This window comes from Vanessa cardui, chromosome 8, assembly GCF_905220365.1.
Source record: "Vanessa cardui chromosome 8, ilVanCard2.1, whole genome shotgun sequence".
NCBI classification, from domain to species: Eukaryota; Metazoa; Arthropoda; class Insecta; order Lepidoptera; family Nymphalidae; genus Vanessa; species Vanessa cardui.
In genome coordinates, this window is record NC_061130.1 from 7,229,845 (window position 1) to 7,243,923 (window position 14,079).

Below are 14,079 nucleotides of genomic sequence, written 5' to 3' on the forward strand. Positions count from 1 at the left end.
ACTGAAAATGATTCAAAAGTGCTTTTAAAAACAGACTACTTGAATAAAGATAGAAAATACGTCACATGCTTAAATTACTATGCTAAAAGGAACACCAAATTATATATAACGTAGAAAAAAACATATCGCGATGCATCCATTCTCTTTTCAAGGTTTTCAATTGTTCCATTTCTATTTTACAAGGCTCTACATGCTATACGAAAACAAAGGTAAAAGTCACACTACTGTTATGAAATCTTTATAAGGCTTGCCTTAGTTGCGGGTATGACCTAGAAAGTAAGGCGGGGCTTAAAAAAATAATAGCTCACGTACACGTTGCCTGTATGCTCATAAATATTTGTTCCACATGTGACTTGAGCATGGCACGGCGTACAAATACCGATTTGAACATAAAATTTAGACTACGCCTTCGTAAATATTGAGATTCGATCAAAGTCTGAATCAGGTAAATAAAATAAAAAGGTACGGATGAAATGATGCTGAAACGTGATAGAATGTTCCGGGAGGAATCGCTTTGTCGCAATGGCATTTTTATAGGCAATAAACAATTTTAACTTTTATTTCATTCTCTAACCAATTGCTTAAGAGTTATGTGTCTAAAGATAACTTAAGCATCCTGGAATTTCACAAACAGAATTAATGTTGTAACTTTTAACAGACGAGTAAATTAATTGGTATTAATTGTGAAAATGATTTAAAGTTTTTTTTAAGCGTTTTAATTAATACCTCATTAATTTAATGACCAAAACACCCACCTGCGAAGTATATCAATCTCTTAACTTTGGAGTTCTTTTATATTCTATAGGTTGGCAGACGAGCGTATGGGCCACCTGGTGGTAAACGGTCACCACAGCCCATTGACAATGGCGCTGTAAGAAACATTAATCATTCCTTACACCGCCAATGCGCCATCAACCTCAAATTAAGATGTCATGTCCCTTGTAGTTACACTGACTCCCTCATCCTTCAAACAATACTAATTACTGTTGTTCTGTGATAGAATATCTGAAGAGTGGATGGTACGTACCCAGACGGGCTTGCATAAATCCCTACCACCAGGTAAAGTTGATGAGATAACTTTACTAAAGTTTTAAGCCAACAGTGCATAATCTTCTGTCATCCCAGAATTGCATTTGCAACATTTGTTTAATCTAAATAAAATAAGCCACTTTCTATGCACGGGCATGCATAGAAATGCGAATTTAATATATGTTTTTTATTTAAGCCCCGCCCCATCCGTGGCCGCAATACGTAGATGTTGTTCTACTAAAAGCTTGACGATCTGAAAAATGACTTCCCGGTCAAGTCGATTTTACAAAGTTTGCTATTTTAATTATCACTCTATCACAAAACGTATGTGAAGTATTTATTTTTTTAATCAAATATTGTAAAGATTTGTTCTAATGTGTATCTATAATATTATGAAGAAAGGATCCATCAAGCTTGAAGTCAGACATAATAATGCCTTTTATATAAATATATTGTATTCATTTATCATAATTGACCTTGATAAATATCAAATATAACATATAAAATAATATTAGATACTTAAAATAGATATTGAAATGTTTGGCATAGAACGCTAGTTGCTATGAGCGGTTTCATCCACGTTAAATTATTTTCCTCTGCCCCTGTAAGCCGTAGCGTTAAATTCAATAGCCTTCATAACCTTTTACAATAAAATTTTTGTTATATATAATTTCAAATGATAGCTATGAAATGAAAAAAATATTTATTCAAATTCACCTGTTATTTTTTTTATGGTATAGATTGGCGGACGAGCATATGGGCCACCTGATGGTAAGTGGTCACCATCACCCATAAACAATGACGCTGTCAGAAATATTAACTATTCCTTACATCGTCAATGTGCCACCAACCTTGGAAACTAAGATGTTATGTCCCTTGTGCCTGTAGTTACACTGTCAAGAGTTAGTTCCCGAGATAACGTGTTCAAACAAGAAACTCTTTAATTATTTATTGCTTTAGTATAGTTACAAAATATAATGTGAGAGCTGATATTATCTGATATCGCTATGCGAACAAATATCGTAATATATCTCAGTTCAATTCGAACACCCAATTATACCCAGTGGTTTCCAATATGACTTAAAATATTACCCAAATTAGATTTCATAGTTCACATATTTTATAATTTTAATACGTTATCGCATAACGTATGTATTTTGTCTGCTATAAATATAATTGTATGTCAATTTTCATATCTTCGTACAGTTTCGGTTATTTTGTCGTGTTAGTTTAACTGAGACCGCTTTTTCGCTCGAGCACATTTTGTTTTAGTTGAAACTTCTCTTGCTCTGTAAGACTTATAAACACAATATATTGCTATTGTGTATTTCTAACTTGTACATCCTCTGGTGACAACCTCAGTAACATGTCCTTTAAACCGAACAAAGACTTCGGAGACAAATATTTTCAATAGAAAAATCTCTGTATCGGAACTCCGAGTATTATTAAAATCTTATCTATTTATTTTATTTAAGATTATATCTTTAAATAAAATAATTTCGTAAATCTGTAAGACAACTTCTTTATTTACTGTTAATAATTTATTTATCGATAAAATATTTATGTTTATAAAAATGACTTCCTATTTCCTGTAGTCACGGCATCACGCGTGAACAGCTGGATCAATTTCGCAAATTGTTTTTTTTTTTTTGTTGTGTTTGTTTTCGTCGAGAGAAAGTTCTTGAGAGAGGAAAACATGAGATAATTTCGTAGAGCATAAGATAATTTAAGAAAACTTTGCAAACGTATTATTTTTTCTTAATGTATTTTTAATTGTGGCTTTTATTTGTCTTGAGAAGGTAAACATTATTTCTCAGGAGTCACGAGTGATATTATCTCAAAGTAAGTAAGTACGACACAACTTCTTCACAAATACCGGCATGCAGTAAAATCGATTACTGCCAATTTATACAACCAATAGAAATAGCTCCCTATCGCGCCATTCGACGCTATTCGTTGCTATAGATTCTCGAGTCAGTGCAACCCAAAAAAGCAGGTAAATCGACATGTGAAATTGACGAATTTATTACATTTAAATGATATTACAAGTTAATAAGTTTGTGTGAAGATCATATACACAATAGAAATGAATATTGATAGCGTACTTAATTCGGACGTGATCGGTTTAACGGATTTAACGCAATTTTTTCCAATGTACATGTTGCTAAGTTGTGTCGTACTATAACATTATGACGTTTGATGTAACTGTCAATTATTTGACAGTTGTCGCAAATGTTTTAAGCATTTGCGACAACTGTAAAAATAAATGAATCTCCTACGTGACATTGGCGAAATAATCTGTTCTCTGTCTGCACAACTTAAACCGATAATTTAATTGAACAAATGCATTTTCGGAATTATATTGATAAAATAATAAATTAATCATTTATGCTGCATTGCATATTTTAACAAGTATTATATACTAATAATATATTTTAAAAAATATTTTAATTTCTAGCAATTTACTGCTGATTAATATTTATAATACTGGTAAGTTCATATAATAAACAATAAAATAAAAGATCCCTATCACATGAAAAAACATCTTACAAATTAATGACAATCAGCCGCCAGTCTCAATGAAGACTAGACGACTACGCGGTATTTAGAACATATGAGTCTGGCAAACATAAGTTAATTCTGTATCATCTCGTTTTATAATCAAAAGATATATTCTACTACTAGAAATTTGTTAAATTAGACGCAAATCCATATCCTTAAAATGGTTTCAGAGGTATTACAAACACAATATAGAGCAACGCGATTGAAAAGTCCAATATTTTTTATGGATTCGCCTTGGAGTTTTAACCCACCACGGTATTTGACGCCTTTATTAAAACTGACCAGACTAACGAGGCGCCTAAAACTATCAACTTTAACTAGGAAACATACATATAAACTTACAATTTAGGCGAAATGTGATAGGTATGTAAATCATCTTACAGAATGGCATTTCTACTAGAAACTAGAAACTCGTAGTTTTAATGAGGAATGAGCTTAATGTTGGATAATATTATATATACCTTTATATTTATGTATACTATGACATATTTTTACCATTTATAAATAAACTTTATTACTAATAAGCGTTACATTTTTGAAATGCAGTCATGGATACCGCGCCGACGACGATTTCGCAAAACAAGATTGAATAAAAAGTCGCAGCCCTCGGTTTCAATTGGCTACTTGAACACTGCAGTGTCTCCATTTTTTATGGGCTTTTTCGAGTTATTATCCCTCATTGCCTTGTTTGGAGCATCGAGCAGCCTCAGCCTTTCAGATGAAGAGGGACTCCATTGTCATATCGAGGTTTTTAAATTACAATTTTCCATGAATTACAATTTTCTTACTAATTACATATTTAATTAACTACTAATTAGTTTTTAAAACTTATACATTTCAAAGTAAGCTTATTAAATGGTACAATATTTTTACATTATTATATAAGAAGCTGTTTATATATTATTTGTCGAGTCAATGTATTACAAAGTATCAGGTTTCTTGGTCTTACAATTTCTCAGAAAGGTCATCGTCGGACTAGTTAATCCATCTTAATTCAGCATTTTGGGAGTCTAATTACGCATAGACCGTGTAAGGTGAATACATTGGAGCCTAAAAAACATATGTTGTGAGATACAAGTTTAAAGATGTAAATAATTCCAAAGAAAGTGTATCAATTTAAACTCCTTAAACCACCCTTTACCATCTTAAGAGTCGAATTCCGTTGAGTCTGCTCTCATTCGGTGTTTGTATAGTTAAGGAATATTTGCTAAATCTCAACTATGTTATCGTTCAAGAAACTCAGTAATTGGTAACAAACTTAGCACTATCTTGTCATTCATTCGTTATTATGGCAATATTATTATTGTTATACGAATTGAATGACTTGTTGTATATTATCACCTTTTCCTCTACATTAACTTGATTCGTGATGTTCAGCCTCGCGATAATTATTCAATAAAAGCTATCATTTGTCAACACTGTCCAAACGTCAGCAAGTAGACATTGTGATGACTAATGCTACAATGTTCCACCCATTTGCCACGAATTCCCTTACTTACTTTTTACCTGGTGTCACCGCACCATTTTTCACATTATTGTGTTATGGTGTCGTGTTCGTGACTTGTGTAATAGAAAAATTTATTATCTACGTAGTTTAAGTTACTCGTATTGTTTTCGATAACTTGATGCTTATTCGCGATACCTATTTGTTTATTCTTTATACAAGTTTTAGTATATAATTTAAATTATATTATTGTGATCGTACTTTATAGTTCAAGTGTTAAGTTTATAACACATGAACCTTCATTAAAAGTTTAATTATAAACTTAATAACTGCAGGTAAACTCACTTAATATAATCTAAATATATTCAATGAATTTAAGGAAATATTAACTCAACTTTTTTGTAGTAGAAAAATAAAAAAAAAAAGTTTACTAAAAAAACTACGCTTGGAAGATGTTACTGGTAACACTTGAAAAACTTAATTGTGGTCAAAGATGAGTTTGGTGACCTGGTAGTGACGATCCAAGGCTAAATTTGGCTTGACCCGATTTGATTCAGGCTGACATATGGTGAGGCGTTATATTTTCAAAAAACCTCTTAAAATAGATACCATAATAATAATCGTGTTAAGTGGGCATAGTTTACTTAATGTTCGGTAACGTTAAAGTTAAGTAACTAATTATACTTAATCACCATTTTGTAAAGTAAACCATGAATGCGGTTCTAATCTATTTTTCTGAACGTTAGAGTGCTAATCACTACTAATAAAGGGGCTGAAATGAAGGAACCCTCTCAACCGAACCACTCCCGTTTATTGCCATTTAAGGGTGTATTTAAACTGCTCGGGAATTTTTTGTCAAAAGTTGCTTTAATTTCGCAATCATGATTTAAATAAGCAATTATAACCTTTCCACGCAAAATTTATTCATTTGATAACGATTTATGTAGTACTCTCAATGTCTTTTTATAGATGACTTAATAAAAAATGTACTACGAAATAAAGAGCTGTGATAATAAAAGATAGCGGAAGGTTATATAGACCTGTACCGAAAAGACAGGTGGAAATACGGTTGTGACCGGATTCGGACGGATTTAGAACCAATAAGAGTCGAGATGGCCCAGTGGTTAGAAGGCGTTCATCGTATACAAGATTACGGGTTCAAACCCAGGCAAGCGCCACCAAAAATTTTCATGTGCATAATTTGTGTTTATAATGCATCTCGTGCTCGGCGGTGAAGGAAAACATCGTGAGAAAACCTGCATGTGTATAATTTCATATAAATTCTTCCACTTGTGCATTCCACCAACCCGCATTGGAACAGCGTGGTGGAATACGTTCCAAAATCTTCTCCTCAAAAGGAAAGGAAGACTTAGCCCAGCAGTGGGAAAGTCGCAGACTGTTGTTGTTGTAGAATCGATAAGTTATTTTAGAACTTTTTTATGCTTCAATTCAATACGTTTCAAGCGTCGTTGAGTAACCTACATAATAAGAAATACTAAGTTTAACAGCTATTGTTTTGTTGCACTTTAATATAATTAACATAAATTTAATTTCGTTTGCAATCGGTATTAAAGAGACATCAACGTACATTCTCATTGCCCATGCATACATATCTGCCTTAATTCGACTTCAATCTATGTACGTGGCAAATTAATTGAAGGTATTATACGTGTGAACATCAAAATTAGTCAGACTTCCTATAATCATAACTGTACAGCACATAGAACCAAATTACACACACAAACGTCATTATATCATTACACAATATAATTATGTTTAACGGGTAAACTTGTCGTCCGTCGTTATTAACTTAAATACATAAATGTTAAGGTTAGAATTGATTATCATCTTAATATTTTATATGTCTATATATTTAAAAAAAAATAAAGAGGCTAAAGCATATTTTGTAAAAACTTAAGTCTGTATATATTGCTTTTAGAAACGACGATCGACCACTTGGTGGTAGGGCTTTGTGCAAGCCGTCTGGGTAGGTACCACCCACTCATCAGTTATTCTACCGCCAAATAACAGTACTCAGTATTGTTGTGTTCCGGTTTGAAGATGAGTGAGCCAGTGTAACTACAGGCACAAGGGACATAACATCTTAGTTCCCAAGGTTGGTGGCACATTGACGATGTAAAGAATAGTTAATATTTCTTACAGCTTCATTGTCTATGGGTGATGGTGACCACTTACCATCAAGTGGCCCATATGCTCGTCCGGCAACCTATACCAAAAAAAAAGAAACAAAAATCAAATTCCACTTATACTTTTTTGAGTAGGCTCTTACAAGCACTTTTGAATTGTCATGATGAAATAAAATTAAAGCTACCACCGCGAAATCAAACTTAACTTTTTACTTGATGGTAAGGTGCCTTATGCTTTCTTACAACTATAAAATAGCAATGTTAGAAATAAAAACAATGGTATGGTGCGTTGTGTGTGTAAATGATACGTCGTCAATACGCCGCCAACCACGGATGTCATGTCCCTTGTGCCTGTAAATAGGCAGGCACAATCACTATTCGAATTGGAACATAACAATACAAAGTACTACTGTATGTATTCTATTGGCGGTATAAGCAAATGGTGTATGATACGGTGCCTGCCTACATCCCTGCCGAGATAGAATACAATATTTCAGTATCATTATCATTACATAATATAAAACAAAGTCTCTTACTGCAAAATGTCCCTATGTATGCTTAGATCTTTAAGATTACACAACGGATTTTAATGCAGTTTTCTAAAGTTATGTCTTAATAAAATTCAGTTTTGCTTTTATAAAGCCCTACTAGATAGATCAATATAAAAAGAAGATCAGCTTTGCACCCGTGCGAAGCTGGATCAGTCTTAAATAAGATAATGTCGACGACAAAAATCCCAAATTATTTTGTTATCAAATTTGGTAAATATCTAATATTAATTCAGTAACAGGTCACATTAAGTATGTACTTCTTCAACGCTCAATGACGATACACGATGACATACGTGCTAACGTTTTTACAAACATTACGCCGCACGTATTTTTTGTCTTCTTTAATTTCCTTTACGAGCTCACAATTGCCTTCATAATGGTATCGTACCTTTCATTAAGTCTCATTTGAGCCCCTGAATGGTGGTCTCGACTCATAATAGGGGGAAACGTTAGACGTTATACCCTTAAGCCTTTGTGTATACTTGCTGCATTCACTGGCCCCTTTCAGGGGTCATTCCTGCTTACGCTTCGTTGTACATTTTATGGACTATATTAATATTTGCGTGCATCGAGTTTAATTTCTTCCTAGAATCTTGATACAAATTATGTCGTAAAATGATATACTATATCGTACCCTGATTTTTAAATATTTAAAATTATTAGCGTATCTATTTATGATAAAACGCCAACAAAGTTCATCAATCACACGGCGCTGTAGCCGCAAGCGGCTCGTAAAAAAGTAATATAAAACGTCTACCTGAAAATTAAACGAAAGACAATAAAAGATAAAATGATTAATATTCTTAAACACTTAAGGAGAAAAGTTTTTCAATTCTTTAAAGATACGTACGTAGTGAGCGACAGCGAGTGGTGAACTTTTTAAGAGGTGAAGCAGAGTAGCGAAGTCGAGATGTAACATTTTCAGACGGTCTCGAAGAAGCAGCAAAGATGAATGGCTTTCAATATGAAATTGAATTCCGCGGTTCATTGCTTTTCAATTTGTTGGAGAGAACGTTGCTCGGCGTTTACCTCCGATACCTCTCAGGTGCCACTACATTCTACACAATAGGCATGACTTTAGGAGCTGAATTCCCCTGCACTTAGCGAATATCAAATTTACAATGAATAATAATCAATTATTTTTTCTAAGATCATATGTCTTATATTAACAGTATAAGTATTTAAATAACAAAATTGGTAGATATGTAGTAATGCATGACATATATGTAGATATTTTATTTACATAATATATACATTAAATGTATTGCCGGTTTCGTATTAGTACACCGCCTCGGCTATTTAATTCCACCTGCTCATACCTGCAATATCAGATACACGTAGATTGAACTAATTTTGAACGTGATATTGTTAAACGTATCTTTATTTCAAACATACTGGAGGGAAATATAAGGGTGGCACGCTTCTATTAATAAAAATAAAAATTAAAAACATGAAAAATGTAATGAGAAACAAGAAAGACTAAATTTATCATTATTATTGCTTAAAGGTAATTATAATTATGATGATCTGGATAATAATAAAAAATGAAAATTATCTTATGAATCTATCCCTATTGGATATATTAACTTTCAAAAAGGTTATTTATTTATTAATGAAAACTTTAATCAAAAACCTCATCGTACAATATAACAGAGAATAGAGCGATAATAAACAGCGTTCTCTGATTATCATAGATAATTTTCAAATTTAATTTTATACAGTAATCATAGAACTGAGTGTTTCTTAGTTTATTCTTCGTTTTTTGTTGTTATTTTGAGAAATTGAAAAATTTAAACATTTAATTGACATGGCTAGTCCGCATTGGTCGATGTTACATAAAAAATTAAGAAAAAGTAAATTTACCTTTAAAGGAGATTTAAACAGCTAGTTTCATGTAAGAATTAAGGTTTTGTAAATGTGTCAACCCTAGTTAGAATAAGAACCCGCTATAATCGTTGAATCGTATTACCATTACAACTGTCCACGGCGCCAGCTGCCTCAAACAACTTTATTTCAGAAACGAGGGTCCCTACTGGAGTTTAATTCGATACTACGACTTGTTGTGATCGAATTTCAACTTATAATGATTCAAGTTGAAAAATAATAACTTGTCTTTAACGGTTTCTTATTTGATTGCGCTTTATATCAACTGGAATCCGAGTTCCGAAAACATGTGATATTTAGAATAGAAATTTTAAATGTTTAAAATAGAACGAGACGATTTAAAATATGTATTCAATAATTTAGAATAATATTTAATCCCGTTGATGATTTATTGCTAAAGCAATTTCAATGGAAATGTTTTAGGAATTCTAATCAACATTTCCGATTAGAAATTAAAAATAATCCCCATTCCAACTTTGCCAACCCTCAGCCCCACCTAAGCTTATCAGATTGATATTAATTTTATATCTATTAGTTCAATCATCGCAGAGAGAATGAATCGTTTTTCTCGTTTATACACAACTAAATCGGACGAATATTTGCGTATTGCTCGAACAAATAAGGTATAGTACAACACAACTTAGATGTAGCATCGGCAAAATTCGTGAAACCGATCACATCCGCATTAAGTGTGCTAACCCAAATTATCCAAATTTATTTCTTATGTTTTAACGTATTAACTTGTAATATCATATGACCTTGATATTGATATTCGTCAATTTGCCACGTCGATTTACATGCACTTGCTTTCTCGGGTTGAACTGACGCGATAATCTATAGCGACGAATAGCGTCGAATGGCGCTATAGGAAGCTATTTCTATTGGTTGCATAAATCGGCAGGAATTGATTTTATTGAATTTGCCCATGCTACATCTAAGTTTTGTCGTACTACATAGTTGCATTCGATTTTCGAACAAATCATTATTTTTTAGTTTTCAAAATAATGATTTAAAAGTTTATTGCATATGTAGGACACATTGCACTCCATTAGCGTCCCGGTTGCGTGAAATTACATTTCATGTTAACATATTCTTGTTTCCACGGCAATGCGCGTCGCGAGTAGCATCTCTGAATTAACGGGAATCTCCTGACAGTACCGTGTATTCGTTCGGGTATGAAATGAGGGAAGGATGGTCTGGTTTTTTAATCTGGCTTAGCAGTGATTGCTTTTTTATTTAAGTATGAATGTACTGTAATTATTTTAAACTTTCAGTTTTATTTCCCATTCTATTTTTTGACTCATGCTTAATATTATATAACGCGACCGATTATGTGGAAATAAAGTAACACTATTAACCAGCAAAATTATACAGTTGAAACAAAAGGTTGATATAATGCATGGGCGCATTCTCCACAAGTCAACATCCGAGCTTAACAGAAATTTATGAATGCAATAATTATTAAAATATTATCAAAATAACAGTGCAAATACTAGCGTTTAATCGTGGCTTCAATTCATTTATCACCTTAATTTCTTATTCATACAGAAAGAGAAAGAGTTTCTCTCTATCTCTCTCGAATTCTAAGCCCGCTTTACCCTGTTTACCCTATTAAGACTTATTAGTAAAATTAAGGGATTTAGATATAAGGGTTTCGGAAAACTAGTGATACGTTAGTAAGAGTTATTTCGATATAATTTACATTATGCATAGCCACAAGACTTAAATGAATTTTAATGTAGTGGTTAGCTTATAAAACGCGTTCCGTGGTCCTGTATTGAATTTCCAGTTCAGTGCAATGTAAAGTCATTGGGATTTTCTATCCAAAAATTGTCAATAGCAGCCCGTAGATTACAAGTTGACGGCATTTGCAGTCATATGCATCGGGAACCAAATAAAACCTCTGGTCTTATGCTTTCATATTTTGAGATTATTATTACTTATGCCCTACAATACACAAAGAAAAGATCAAGCGCGTGGGACGATATTATTGATATTGAAAACATAATGCAGTGTTTGATATATGGTCTATCTCTTTATATATTATTTTATCATCAAAGGAATGCGACTGGATGAACTTAGAACGCCTTGTAGTTTGAAAGATGAAAGAATCCCCTGGGAATAAAGAAATACCTGTAATTTAAGACAATAAATTATGTAAACGAATGAAAAGCTTATATGTACAGTAACTGAGATTTTTTTACAATACGTAGACCTAAACTAAATATCACGAATATGTCGTTAATGAAAATTTGGCGAGTGCTCTTATCGAGTTTCCAGCCTGTAGCACTGAGAATCAACCGTGTACATAAGTATCTGCAATGAAACAGGCACTATTTTAGCTATAAGGCGGCCCTTAGTATATATTTCGTGAATATAATTTATGGTGCATAATAATTCACATTTTTATTTCATTTAATAAACGCGGTATAGTAATTTGCAAATGTTTCTTAAAAAAATGTTTAAATTTAATTACTTATATACTAGTTGTCTCCCTCGGCTTCACTTGCGTTTTAGAGGGTCAGTTAACATATGTTAGGCAAAAGAGTAACGTATGTCCTTCGTTGGTCTTCAAGTTTGCTTCATACGACAACAAAAACAACAATAACAGCCTGTAAATTCCCACTGCTGGGCTAAAGGCCTCCTCTCCCTTTGATGAGAAGGTTTGGAACATATTCCACCACGCTGTTCCAAAGTGGGTTGGTGGAATACACATGTGGCAGAATTTCTATGAAATTTGTCACATGCAGGTTTCCTAACGATGTTTTCCTTCACCGCTGAGCACGATATGAATTATAAAGATAAATTAAGCACATGAAACAGCGATGCCAGCCTGCTGAGATGCACGCCTTCTAACCACTTTTTTTTCTTTTTTTTTTTTCTCGCTGGAAAAACGCATTACGCGCTTCCCCCACGTGATGGAAAGTGGGGGGGTGTGTGGGACTCCCCGGAGCCCTGAACGCCGAGTACGCCCAAGCACACCGGGTTTACCCACTAAAAAACCAGCGGTACCCTCTCCGTCTTTCGGCGGACGCCACGGGATCGCTTACGCATGCTACCGTGACGCCCTGACGGTCGGCCCGTCTATACGGGCCTCCAACAGCTAGGGGGGATTCCCAGGGTACTGGGACCCTCCCTGGTCCCCACGGCGCCTATTGAGGCGGAGGAAGAAGGTGCGCGTAGCGCCTTTTCCTTCTCCCCGGTCGTCTTCTGCGGAGCGAGTCAGCGGCGGCATTCTTTTCCCGCTCCCGCTCCGCTGCTTCCTTCTGCGACATGACACTTTCGCAGAAGGAGCGCATCTCCGACCAGCACATCTCGCTACCGAGCATGGCGTTGATAACGCTCGGCAGTGAGAGGTCTCCGCCCATACTCGCCGTAAGGGTGTGCCTCTGGGGCCCCCACGCAGCACACTCGTACAGGGTGTGGTACGCCGTGTCCACTGGCGCACCACACTCGTGGCAGGAGGGTGACTCCTCCCGCCGCGCTATCCCGTGCAGGTACTTACCGAAGCACCCGTGTCCAGTAAGTACCTGCGTCATTCTGTACGACAGTGTGCCGTGCTTCCTCTCGACCCAGCGACTCAAGTGGGGACGGATCGCCTCCACTGTTGCTAGGCCCGCCGAGAGAGACCCCAGATCCTCCTGCCATCGGGCGATCAGGGCTTGCTGGGCTAAAGCCCTGATCCGCCCGACCTCCGCCGACCCCGGACGGTCGCCGCGGTCCCTCGCCTCGACCCGGAACCGGTACACTTCCGCGAGCACCTCCGCCTGGAGCTCCCAGGGCGGATCGCCCGCGAGAAGTGTCGCCGCAGTCCACGACACCGTACGGTACCCTCTGATGCCTCTCACCGCCATGACCCTCTGCGGCTTTCGCAGCAGGGCCCGATTTTTAGCGGTGAGGGCGTCTATCCAGATCGGGGCACCGTACAGCGCCATCGACCTCACTACGCCGGAATAAAGACGCCAGCATAGCGACCCCGGCCCCCCCACATTCGGAAGGAGGCGACCAAGAGCGGCGGCGGCGTTGATGAGCCTCGGGCCGAGATGAACAAAATGCTGCCCGAAGCTCCATCGTCCGTCCAGGATCAGGCCCAGATACTTCATCTGGGCCTGCACTTTGATCACCGTCCCCTGGACGGTGATACTCGCCCCTCGTGGGGGTCCTTTCCGCGGACCGTGGAAGAGGAGGGCCTCTGTTCTGCATATGGAGACCCTCAAGCCCAGCATTCCCATGCGGTCCACGGTGAGAGCCGTTCCGACTTCGGCAAGGCGAGCCGCCTCCCGGAAGTCCCGTCCAATCGCCGTGACGAGAGTGTCGTCAGCATAACACAACACTCCCATCCCGGGAAGGACGGGAGCCCGCAGAAGCCAGTCGAACCCGACGTTCCACAGAATAGGGCCGAGGACCGACCCCTGTGGAACGCCGCAACCCACTCGATGCCGAACGATCCTCCCATCGACCC